This window comes from Anser cygnoides, chromosome 22 (assembly GCF_040182565.1).
Source record: "Anser cygnoides isolate HZ-2024a breed goose chromosome 22, Taihu_goose_T2T_genome, whole genome shotgun sequence".
NCBI classification, from domain to species: Eukaryota; Metazoa; Chordata; class Aves; order Anseriformes; family Anatidae; genus Anser; species Anser cygnoides.
Window position 1 is genome coordinate 7,530,623 of NC_089894.1, and position 11,375 is coordinate 7,541,997.

Below are 11,375 nucleotides of genomic sequence, written 5' to 3' on the forward strand. Positions count from 1 at the left end.
CCTTTGGTTTTTCCCTTGTATTTCCTGCACAGGATGTATCTTGTGTGTATCGTAACAGTTCATATCATATCCTTCTGATCCTGCCAAGAGCTGTTTGTTGATCACCCTAGCTTCAAATCAGTACTGCCCTACAGAAAAAAAAAAGTGTGAAACATTCTAATTTAAAAAAAAATTTGGTTTTCCTAATCATACAGTAAACAAGTCACCAACAGATTTAGTAGTGGTGTTCATCTTTATTTTTACTCTCAACTTAATTGCCTTAACACTGCCCCAGTACTGGATATACCTGATGTCTACATACAAGATAAGCTCTCATAATCTAACATTTTACCATTCACTTTTAATTTAAAAGGTCAGTAATGAAGACACCACGTTATTGTGCAAATTGCTCACAGGGGAGGCAGTAACCACAGCTTAAAAACCTACGTACAAGGGTATAGCAGCAACTGACTCACTAGTTGAGATGAGCAGCCCATCTAACCCATCTCCGCATCTCAAACAGGCCGATGCTGCATGATTAACGCACACAGACCGTTTCTTCCCGAATATAGCCCCCAACGTACACAGGGATGGCCGTTATCCTTTACAAAACTGTCTTATAATTGCAACCTGGGAATTAAAGAGAACAGAAAATGAACCTCAGGGAAAACCAGAAGATGTGACAAACGTCTAGCTTAATGTTGCCAAAAGCAAGGATCATTTCTGCTCTCACAGTACAACGCACATCTCTCATGGTTTCTCCCTAGAGAGAAAGTATTAGGCCAGTTTCAGTATCTGGTCCAGAGGTTCAAGTAGTGATAAGAGGCATCTCAAGACCACTGCACCGCAATACCACTCTAGATAATAGGTCTAAACCCAAGGCTCCTTAAATAAACATCAGGTCTCGCTCACCACAACTAGGTCAGAAGGCTCCACTGCTCTGGAATCCAGGAACTCACCTGCACGAGAGACACAGCCTGCTGAAGCAGGAGCTCTGAACCAGACCACACAAACCATGAAACAGGACTAGAGTTTTACAGAATGCTGCCACACTTATAACAACTCCCTAACAACTCCCTAAGCTTCTCAAAAGCGACTATAAATCAGATTTCTAAACAGGAAAGTTCCTGAATTTTAAGAAAGCAGATTACAGCTTACAACCCTAATTTAAACTAGTAAGACTCAGCCCACCAGGCAAGCACCCAGCATCACACCTTAAACCATAAAATGTCCCAGCCAAACCAGGCAGAACGCGTTCTGCACAGAAAAAGTACGTTTCCAGGATGGATTTAACCCATTTTAGTATCTTTCATCAGCAAGACAGACAAAGAAACTCTTCACTGTGGGACTAGGACCAACCTCTGTCTAAAATCTTTACAAAGGCAATTAAAAAAGCCTGGTCCTCATTACAGAAGGGGGCCACGGTCTGCACTAACCTATCTCAAAAAGTCCCACAGAGTCGTGTGGACTCCAGGTGGTTCCTCTGACACCTTCCTGCCCCACGTAAAGCATCACTGCTAATCATTTCTCCTTTCTTGACAGTTCTTTGACACTTTTTTTTTTCCACTTGCTGGAGAATGAACTGATGAACACGATGGTGAAGGGGAACATTCTCCAGGCATAGCTGTGGTTGCTGATGTGCCACCTGGGTGGCTGCGGGAGGGAAGTACTCGTAACCCTAAGAAAGAATGAGCTGAGGCAAACAAACCCTAAAAATAATGCACGTGGGTGATGAGGAAGGGTGGCGGCACTCTGCAACAGTGAGGGTAGCTGAGGGTGGGCTATAGTTTCCTCTCCCCACATCTTCTTTTACATGGAAAAATAAATCAAGCTCCTGTTCTCAGGGTGGAGGCGTCAGTTCTCAGGGGAGAACTTTTTTCATGGCCAACGATTTTTCCCCCCCAGGTGTCCCCCCACCCACCGAGGCATCAATCCTCCCTCCCCAAGGCAGCCAGCGATGGGTTCCCTTTCTTCACCAGGGTATTTCTCCCTTGCAAGCTGAGCCATCATGGGATGGTTCTGCGGAAACTGAAATCAGCTGCCCCTTGTTCGTACCATCACAAGCAGCTTCATGACCTCCAAGTGGCTAAATCCTGAGGCGACTGAAAAGCAATCACTTTTTATGGATTAAATCAAGGCAGGACCACCTCAGAGCCTACTGTTGTGCAGCTGGCATAGGGGGGAAAAATAACTAGATAAACAGCATCACAACCCACTGCCAGACCACCTTACTACAGCTCCTGGCATGGTGAGAGCATGCTTTGGAGGGCTGGAGAAGAGAATTATAATTTTAAACAATGAACTCTCTAGCACTGGATGTGAAAGACCGTAAAAACAAAAGGCACACAATGGGATGGGACCTGAACTGGGTTTTGTTGATTTTTTTTCTTACGCACTCCCCGAAACTGTCAGCTTATTCCTTGTGGTGACCTGTGTTAGTAGCCGAACGCACCAAACCAAAGGACAAGAATGAGAAAGGTGTGAGAAGATGAAAAGAAGGAGGTGGCTGACTAGAGAAATAAAGATTACCTAGCAGTATTTGCTCCCTGCCAAGCCTTTTCCTGCTTGAATGCCCAAACCTCCAGACTGGCACTGAGCAATTCAACTCCAAGGAAATACAACCAAGGTAGCTTCCATTTTTTTGCATGTTTCCAGTAGTGGCACAGCAAGAGGAGGGGACTTTTGGGTCTGATCCAATGGTCAAAACTTTGGACAAGAGCTAGGAAATGTAGGTCCTATCCCTGGCTCTGCTACTCAGTGACGTGAGTCGGTCCTGTTCCTCTTCCCCGAGCACTGAAGCAGAGATGGCAACGTCACTTTGCCGAAGCAGCAATAGGAGAACCTAGCTCTATTACTAGTGCCACAGATAGGAGCCTTCCCACTCTCTTCTTGAAACAGAAAAGCAGTCCCAACACGTTCAGGTTTTGCAGAAACTGCAAGTTTTCAAGTGCGCGCATGCAGGGTTGTGAGTAGCGGGCTAGCCTAGCTAGCCTATTTTCAAACTGTACGGGAAGTTAGTTTTCACTTTCACCTTCCTGTAAGACCCCAGTCCTTCACAGAGCTGAGATATTACCTGAGCAGGGAGTGAAATCTTGGTAGCAAACACCACCTGTCATTGCCACAGCTCGTTACAAAAACCTTATTCAGGTTTTGGCAAGTACAGAGGATTTTGGTTCACCTTTACCACATGCGTGGCAGGTTCAGAGCCAATTTAGGCATGATCTCATGTATTTGTCATTGCTGAACCCATGCAAATCTTCAGCTTGCAGGAACTGAAACTCTAACTTCCCTTCTGCTGCTTTGTTTTTTTAATTCAATTGTCTAAAATAAGATAGCAAGCAGATATTTACTTTCCTTTCTTTACTGACAAGCCCTGTTGCACAAAACCCTAATTTCTGAGCGATTAAACGCTTGACTGGGAAACTTCTGTGACTGATGACCAATTCTAATACCTAAAATCATCCTGCAAGCAAAGAAAAGCCCAAATCACCTCCAGTGCCATAAACAGTCCAAAAAGCACTCCAGGATTCAAAGTCCGCACACATCATCCTTTATCGAAACCAGAGCTTCTCCCACGTATTCTCGCTCTTTCTTCTTTAACTTGGTCTAAAATGCACCGAAAGCAACAGAAACGTTCATGAAAAGTCTGCATTACCTTGGGAGCTGGTGTGCATTTTTCATGCTATGCAGCATGAGAGAAGAGGCAAAATCCCAGTGGATATATACGTGCAACCGAGCGTACTTCTGAAAAAGCACAGGAAAGAGAAGCTACTTACTGTGTTTTTCCCTAGGTGCTGACAGTTTCGTTGGCTTTGCAGCCAGAGCAGATGGATTTTGTATGTCTGTTAAGGCTTGAAGAATCCTAAAACTGCTGCAGAAGCCCTGGGTAGCGGCAGGGCCATGACAAATTCACTGACCTCAGCAGTCTGTGCCTGTCCTGGAGGTCACACAGCAGCATAAGCATCAAGAGCTGTGCTCCTCTGGGACAACATCCTAATTTGTACCACTCCAACCGACAACACCAAGTGGCAAAGTGCTTCCAGAAACAGAAAAAAGCTTTTAAAAAAGGCTCTGAACCTGCCACGTAATAAAAACCAAAATCTTCACAAGTGACTCACGAATCAAAGCACCTTTTCCAAAGACTCCTTCGAGCCTCCATTTCCAAGAAACGCGAGTGCTTTTACATGTTTCACACACCCAGCAAAGGCAACCCATTTCCTACCCAACCGTCTGAAAATGAAGATGCTGAGATGGACCTTGAAAAATCTCTGTCTGACCAAGTTATCACTGATTACTTCCTCAGATTTCGATCCTGCGGGCCTCGTGCGGTCTAGAAATTAAAGTTAGGCATTCTGGTTTACCAACTTTAATTACAAGGAAAGTCAATGTGCCCATACCCCACTGAAAATGGTGACCGGTGGCTGCAGAGGCCTCCTGCGCTCCCCAGTTCCTTTATGTAAGTAGCAGGTAGTCAGCACAACCCGAGACTTCTGCAGTACCCGCACCACTTTGCATCTTATTATCAGGGAATCAGCCATCTACATGCGAACGTTAATGTGGAAGGAGGTGTGAACACACACACGTGTTCAGGTTTGCATGTCTCCCAGCAGAACTGGTTTCAGATTCCGGGGGCTATGGCAGCAAAATTCAACGCCCCGCTACATCTCGCTGCCAGAGCTGCACAAATAAAAGCTTATGTTTTTAGGGGAGAGTTGACTGATTCCCTTGGTGATAACATGTTTCTTCTTCTAACTTTTGGCCACACCAAGCAGTGAGAAAGAATCTCTACCCCCGTGCCAGGGCGGGGAGGGGGAGAAGGAAAAACAAGTCTCTTTCTGGATGACTAACACAGCCAGCAGCTCTTGCCACTCTGCTCTCAGCCCTGCTCTTCAACGGGGAGTTGCACAAGGCTCCTTTGAAGAGGTTAACACCTTCTCAGTCGATTCTCTTCTGCATTGCCAGAGGGTCACAGGTAGCTGTAATGCTTGTGCTCAAACTTGACAACCTGACCGCACACGGAGGTGAGCTTCAGCAAGAGTCACGGCGCTGTACTCCAGCAGACACAGCTCCCACCAGGTGCAAGGTGGCAAATAACCAGATCTTTACAAGATTCATCAAAATGTCTTCGCTGCCAGCAGCTCCTGGTGGGACCCCACACCCTTGTAGGAGTGAGCAATCCCTCGCTGCCTGGACCAGCTTAACAGAGCCGCGAGGTGTGCTGTCGGAGACCTGGAGGCTGTTTTAAAGCACGCTGCAGATAACAAACATCAGAGGAGGCCTCCGAGCCATCAGAAGCAAGACCTGAAGTGCTGTCAGAGCCTGCCTCCCCATCCTGTTTGGGGTACAACGCGGGCTGCAGCCGTTGGACGTGCACCCGCCTGCTGCTGGAGGAGGCGGTGGAGCACGGCCCGTCATCCTGCAGCCCTGCCACGCGGCTCTGCTGCCACGCACGACACCTCCAGCAGCAGAGCCACCTCTGCTCCTACCCGAGGGTGGTGAGACAACGCACCAGCGAGGCGTCGGTGCCGCAGAAAAGCTGCCCTACTCTGGCATTTTAGGGCTTCTGTTACCCGCCTGCCCCAGAGACCTGTTCCTGAGCCACGGTGGGAAGCAGGAGGCGAAATGGGATGTGGTCTGAGCCAACACATCCCAAAGCGGACAGGTCCCAGCACCACAGCAGTAACGTCTCCCTGGGGAGGCTGTGTCTCTGTCCCATGGGATCGCGGCCTAGCCAGCCTGCTAGGCGCAGTCAAGACCGTGGCGTGTCTCGGATGTGTCGCATGCGAGGAACACCACACCTTCCCACCAGCCACGCAAAATGCTTTTGGTGGGAAAGGTGCAGGGAGAAGTGGAGAAAGAGGGGAGCCTGGACGTGTCCGGGACACCTGATGACTCTAACAACTGGCCATGCCTTACAGATCTGATACAGCACCCTGGAAAGAAGGGAGGAATCTCCTTGCCAAGCAGTAACAGTGATCTTCAGCTTGGAAATTAATTCCCTTTACAATCAGTAACACAAAAGGAGTCTTTCCTTACAAGGCTTTTCCTCCTGCACATGAAGTTTGTCAGGCACAGCACATGCCCTGAAACACACTGAACTGAAGCACCAGTGGCCAGCAACCAAGATGAAAACAATTCCTTCTCCTTCCCGCAAGGGGAAGCTATCTGAAGAGAAAAAGTACAGATTATATGCAAAGTCAGGTAACAGAAGACACTCTGACCACCTCCCCAGGCACTAGAAGATAACCTCTGGAAGACCACGACAGCACAGCAGGGCTCCAAGTGACCCACAGCGCACACACAGCAAGTCCACAGGTCACAGTCTGCTTCTGGTTTTGGTCACCATACAGTAGTGGTATCTGTCTCAGCTCCCTGTCAGTAAGCTGTGATTTATTTATATTTTTTAAAAAAAGACTGCTCGGACATTATCTCCTCCACAACCCTCTTTCCTCTTCCAGTCACCCAGGAAATGAAAAAGCGTGCTCTTCTTGGAAGAAGGTTTCCAGCCAAACCTCTGATCTCTGTGCGAAGGTGTGAGTAAATCAGCCAGCAAAGACGACCAGCGAGAGCTGACTCTTTGAAAGATGCTGCCACCGTGTGGGAAAGGCTGAGAAACGAATGCTCCATCACAGCCAGCACCATGTCTCTGCTGTCAGACTGCTCCCAAGGCAGCCAGGGACTCCTGGAGAAAAAACTCGGGAAAAGTTATCCTCTGAAACAAAAGTGGGGCTTCAAAGAGTACTAGGGAAATCACATCGGAGTCCTCTGTGGGTAGCCAGGCTAAATATTTTAGCTTGGTTTAAATTAAATATACTGGAAGTGCTTTTAAAACGGCCCTGACTAACTCTCAATCAGACTGCACGTCTTTTCTACACGATTTCAATAATCCTCTTTCAATTCTGTGCTCCCTCATCTAACCTGTGGAGAGCTCAACTTCTTTTCTGTTATCACATGTGGCTCCAAAACCTGCACTTTGGCAGCAGCCCTTTGAAAACCAGTTGCCTTGAACATAACAGCAACTTCTACAAACTCCCACAATCAGCCAAACCCCTTGAGCCCTGCACTGCTCCCACATCCATTACGAAATTCATCTTCAGCTTCTGAGCTCTCGTAGATGACCCAAGGAGTACAAGCTGTCATTTAAGCCAAGACCTCACCTGATGACTCAAAGAGCTAGTTGTTTTTATGCGCCAGCTGAGAACAAACTTACCAGGGCATAAATTTCACAGCATTAAGAAAGCCACAGCGGCAGAAGTTAGAACAGAAATTTCTGCATCAGATGGTGTGCATGTTAACTGCTAGTGAGTTTCCAGTTTCCCTAAAATCCCACCATCTTAACAGATTGTTGGGTTTATGTTACGGACAAATTTCAGTATTTTTCAGCAAAAATGCACATGAAAGCTTACAGAATTAGGCTGTTTCTTACATAGTGGGGAATATGCTTATTTCAGACACTGGTGACCAAACCCCTTAAACACTGCTTCCATGAAGCCTACACTTCCAATACGCATGGGACACGATTTACCTTTGTGTGCTGTTTTTTAATGTGGTCTGACATGGGGGCAATTGCTACTTTCAACACTTTTAAAAACCCCTCCATCCCAAAAATTTCCTGTGCTCAAAACCAGAAGAGGCTCTGCGATACGCCATCCTTCTCATCCATGCCATCCACGGCTGTGGAGGGACTCCACCATCCAAAAAACCAGAAGGGCGCATCGCAGGGCTCTGAAACATAGCTCACTACCTCCATTTCACCTTCAAACGTGCTTATTGCAAACTGAAACCTTCCTGGCTCCATGTGGGTTGGCCCTGGTAGTGCCTCTTTCCCCTGTCTGCATAGAAAATCAGTCCTTTCTTTGCGGCTTTCTGCAGAAGTTAAATGAACAAAAACAACTAAGATTGCTCCACCTATGCAGCTGGCTTTTACCTGAAAGGGATACAGCCCACAGTCCACACTCCACCCACAAAAACCTTAAAGAAATAAACATACAGTGACATAAAATCTGTTATCAAGGAAAGTTTCTCCACACCCCCATACAAAAACACTTGAGTATTTTGTTCTCCGAGATGCTGCCAACCTCCTCCCCACGCAAACCAGAACGGGTGCAAGAGATAAAGCATCAGACATCCCCTTTAAGGCTCAACGCTAGACAGTATCCAAATACCATTAAAAACTAGGAGACGAGCAAGAGGCAAGGAATTCCTGACATTTTCCAAAAGATGTCCGAGCAGACCAAAAAATAAAATTAGCATTGCAATGATAAATGGAATAACAGCGTGTTTGTGCATGACGCTCCGTTACAGCAGGAAAGACTAGCTCGGAGTAACTGAGCAAGAACTGTCCTTTAATTACACCAGGACTGCCGGTAGGACAGCCAAGGTCACATTTTGAGCACGAGTCTCTTCCCACTGCTCAGAAAATGTGGATTTTATTGCTGATGTCAAAAATCTAGGTGCAGGGACAGGCGCTGCAGGGTAAGCTGTTGGGACAACAGGGCTTGAGTGGGTTGGCAGCAGGGAGTGGTGTGACTGTTTGTCTCTGCTGTGCTGTTCATCAGGCTGCAGAGGCTCCAACCTGCTCCCACAGCTTTTAGCGAAGTTCCTCAGCCCGTGAACAAACGCAGTGATGCTGGAGGACTTGAGGAGAAGGTCGCTTCCCCTCTTACCTGCCACAGTGCCGTTTTTTGGGGTCTCTTCTCCTGGCTGAAGCCCTCTCCACTGCTGTGGTGCTTCCGGCCACTGTGCATCCCCCAGCTTTCCCTGCAAAGTAAACGTGTAAGAGCATTGGTCCCGGGTTTGACAGGCTCTGGACAACAGTGCAAAGCCAATCTGTAGTACCAGGGCTTCTGTTAACCCTCCCCGTCCTGCCATTTCAGCTTTCTAGGCACTTGGGTGCTCTTCTAAGCACGCCCATGGCTGACTGCACAGAAAAGGCTACCCAACACCTGCAAGTAGGTGGACAACGCACCAAAGCGATACAGAAACTTCTCAATTCCAGCTTGAACTTTCTAACACTTGCTCTGCGCTCTGTCTCTGCCCTCGCGGTTCACTTTCCTGAGCAGAGCACTTGGCGTGGCACGGCTCTGTGAACCGATTCCTCCCGATTTCAATGAGTCCTGACCACTTCTTCACCACAGGCTCTGAAGAAACACCACGCTGAGGGATGACAAATGCCTCAGCACAGAGACCGGCGCTTGTAAGATCTGGTTCTGTGAGATCTGGTTCCCTTCCCAGCTTGCCTACACATTCCCTGCGTGATCCTAGACCAAACACTGTGCAACAGCAGGTCTCAATTCCGTGCTATAAAATGGAGCCATTAACACTTAATTTCTCTCATCCATTGTCTGCCTAGATCGTAAACTCAGTAGGGAAGACTGTGTTTGTACAGAGTCTAGCATGAAAGGGCCTCCAGACATAAATGAAATATAAAATAATAAAAATAATTTAAAATCCCCAGTAGGCAGCTGTGGAAGTAGCAGGATATAAGAGAAACACATGCTCGCCTTTTAACGACAAAAATAAACACCCTCCAGGCAGTTAGGAGGCTGCTGAGCCCCACGGCTGCAAGGTTTCTCATTGCTTTTCTGGGATGGGCTTGCAAACCCACAGCTCCAGATCCCACCAGGCAGGTCGAGATCCCATTAAATGCGGTCTTAAGTTAAAAGAGGACAGAATTAGACCGGGCATTAGGAGGAATCCTTCGCTGTGGGGGTGTGAGGCACTGGGACAGGCTGCACGGAGACATCGTGGGTGCCCTGGAGGGGCTCAAGGCCAGGCTGGATGGGGCCTTGGCCAACCTGATCTGGTGGGCGGCGTCCCTGCCACGGCAGGGTTGGAGTTAGGGAATCCTTAAGTCCCTTCCAACCCAAACCATTCGGTGATTCTGTGATTTAGGGGAAGAGCGGGGACGGTCACCGCTGCCCACACACTGTGCGGGACAGCGTCCCACAAACACCTTGCAGCCAAAACACACAGGGATGAAATGGCGCTGCCAGAACTGGTCCCAGCACCCCCCAGCCCCAAAGACACCCCCGAAGCCCCCATGGCCCCAGAAGCCCCCAGCCTGGCCCCACAGTGGCCACAAGCCTGGCCCCAATGCTCTGAAGACCCCAGAGCCCCCTCAGCTGGGCCCCAGAGGTGCTGCAGCCCCCAGCCCCTGAGCCCCCACGACCCCCCAAAACCCCCCAGCCCCCCGAGACCCCCCAGCCCCCATAAACCCCATGGCCCCCCGAGGCCCCATGGCCTCCAGAGCCCCCCCAGCGCCCCCCCGGCCCTACCTCAGAACTGCCCCAGCCCCAGCCCCGAACCCCCTAAGCCCCCCCCAGATCCCCCCGACCCCCGCCCCGGCCCCCCCTCACCTCGGGGCCGCCCCCCCCCTCCCCGCCTCCCGCCTTCTTCTCCCGCCGGGCGCCACACGCGCGTGCAACCACGCGCCCCCCGTGCACACGCAGCTGTGCCCGCGCTTGCACGCCCATCCCGGCACGCGCTTGTGCAACAGCCCGTGCACGCGCCGGTGCACGCTCCCGCGCGCAAAACGGTGCACGCCTGGTGCAGTGACACGTGCACCGCCGTGCAAGGACACGTGCACCGCCGTGCAAGGACACGTGCACGCCCGCCCGCACACGCACACGATCACGCGCGCCCCGCGTGCTCGCCCTTCCCCTTCCCGCCGCCGCCGCGTGGCGCCCCCTGGCGGGAAGCGCCGCCAGCACCGCGCTCCCCGAGCACGTGACCGGGCCTCACCACTCCCCCCGCACCGAGGGGGGGTCACGCGGTCCTGCGCCGTCCGCCTGCGCTCGAGGATCTGAGAGGGGCCGCGCATTCCCCCCCTCCCGCCTGCGGCTTGGAGCATCCCGAGGTTTTAAAGGGCGGGGCCGGGCGGCTACAGCGGCACTGTCCTGGAGGGGGTAGTGGTGAGCGGTGTGGTCTTCTGAGGGCTGGCTGGGCTCCCCTTCAGGGAACCACGGCAAAAAGCAGCTCTAGGATAGGCTCTTGTTAGTCACAAGCATCCTCTGGGGCTGTATGTGGGTAGTCACAGGCAGTTTGTGGGGCTGTACTTGGGGCTTGGGTGGCGAATGCCCCCGTAACGGCGTGGATGTAGGTGACGGGAGCGCTGAGAAGCGGTCAGAAGGAGCTGGAAGGGAAAGGGGCAGCGCTGGAGGCACCTTCCTCGGGGCTGGGGTGGGGAGAGCTGTGCTCTGAGACCCCCGTCGTGCTGGGTCACTGCTGGGCCTGTAGTAATACAGCTGTAGTAATGTAACTTGCCTGTAGTGAGTCACTGCTCAACCTGTAGTAAGAGTTGTCTGTAGTAATAAAGCTGTAGTGGGTCACTGCTCAATCTGTAGTAATATAGCTGTCTGTAGTGAGTCACTGCTTAACCCGTAGTAATAGTTGTC

At 50.4% G+C, this 11,375-nt stretch overlaps 1 long non-coding RNA gene across 9 annotated transcripts in view; it reads right to left on the reverse strand.

The window, feature by feature from the left end:
* The window catches only part of LOC106049576 (uncharacterized), a 68,076-nt gene extending 57,392 nt beyond the window's left edge, over positions 1–10,684 (reverse strand). For 3 of the 9 annotated variants that reach the window (XR_010826263.1, XR_007159792.2, XR_010826260.1), the window contains exon 1: positions 8,646–10,095. This is a non-coding gene — a long non-coding RNA (uncharacterized lncRNA). Of the gene's footprint in view, position 1; positions 129–8,645; positions 10,096–10,607 lie in introns of those variants that run through there. The other 6 variants (XR_007159790.2, XR_010826258.1, XR_010826262.1 and 3 more) reach the window with 5 other exon arrangements.
* Positions 10,685–11,375: the final 691 nt, after the last annotated feature.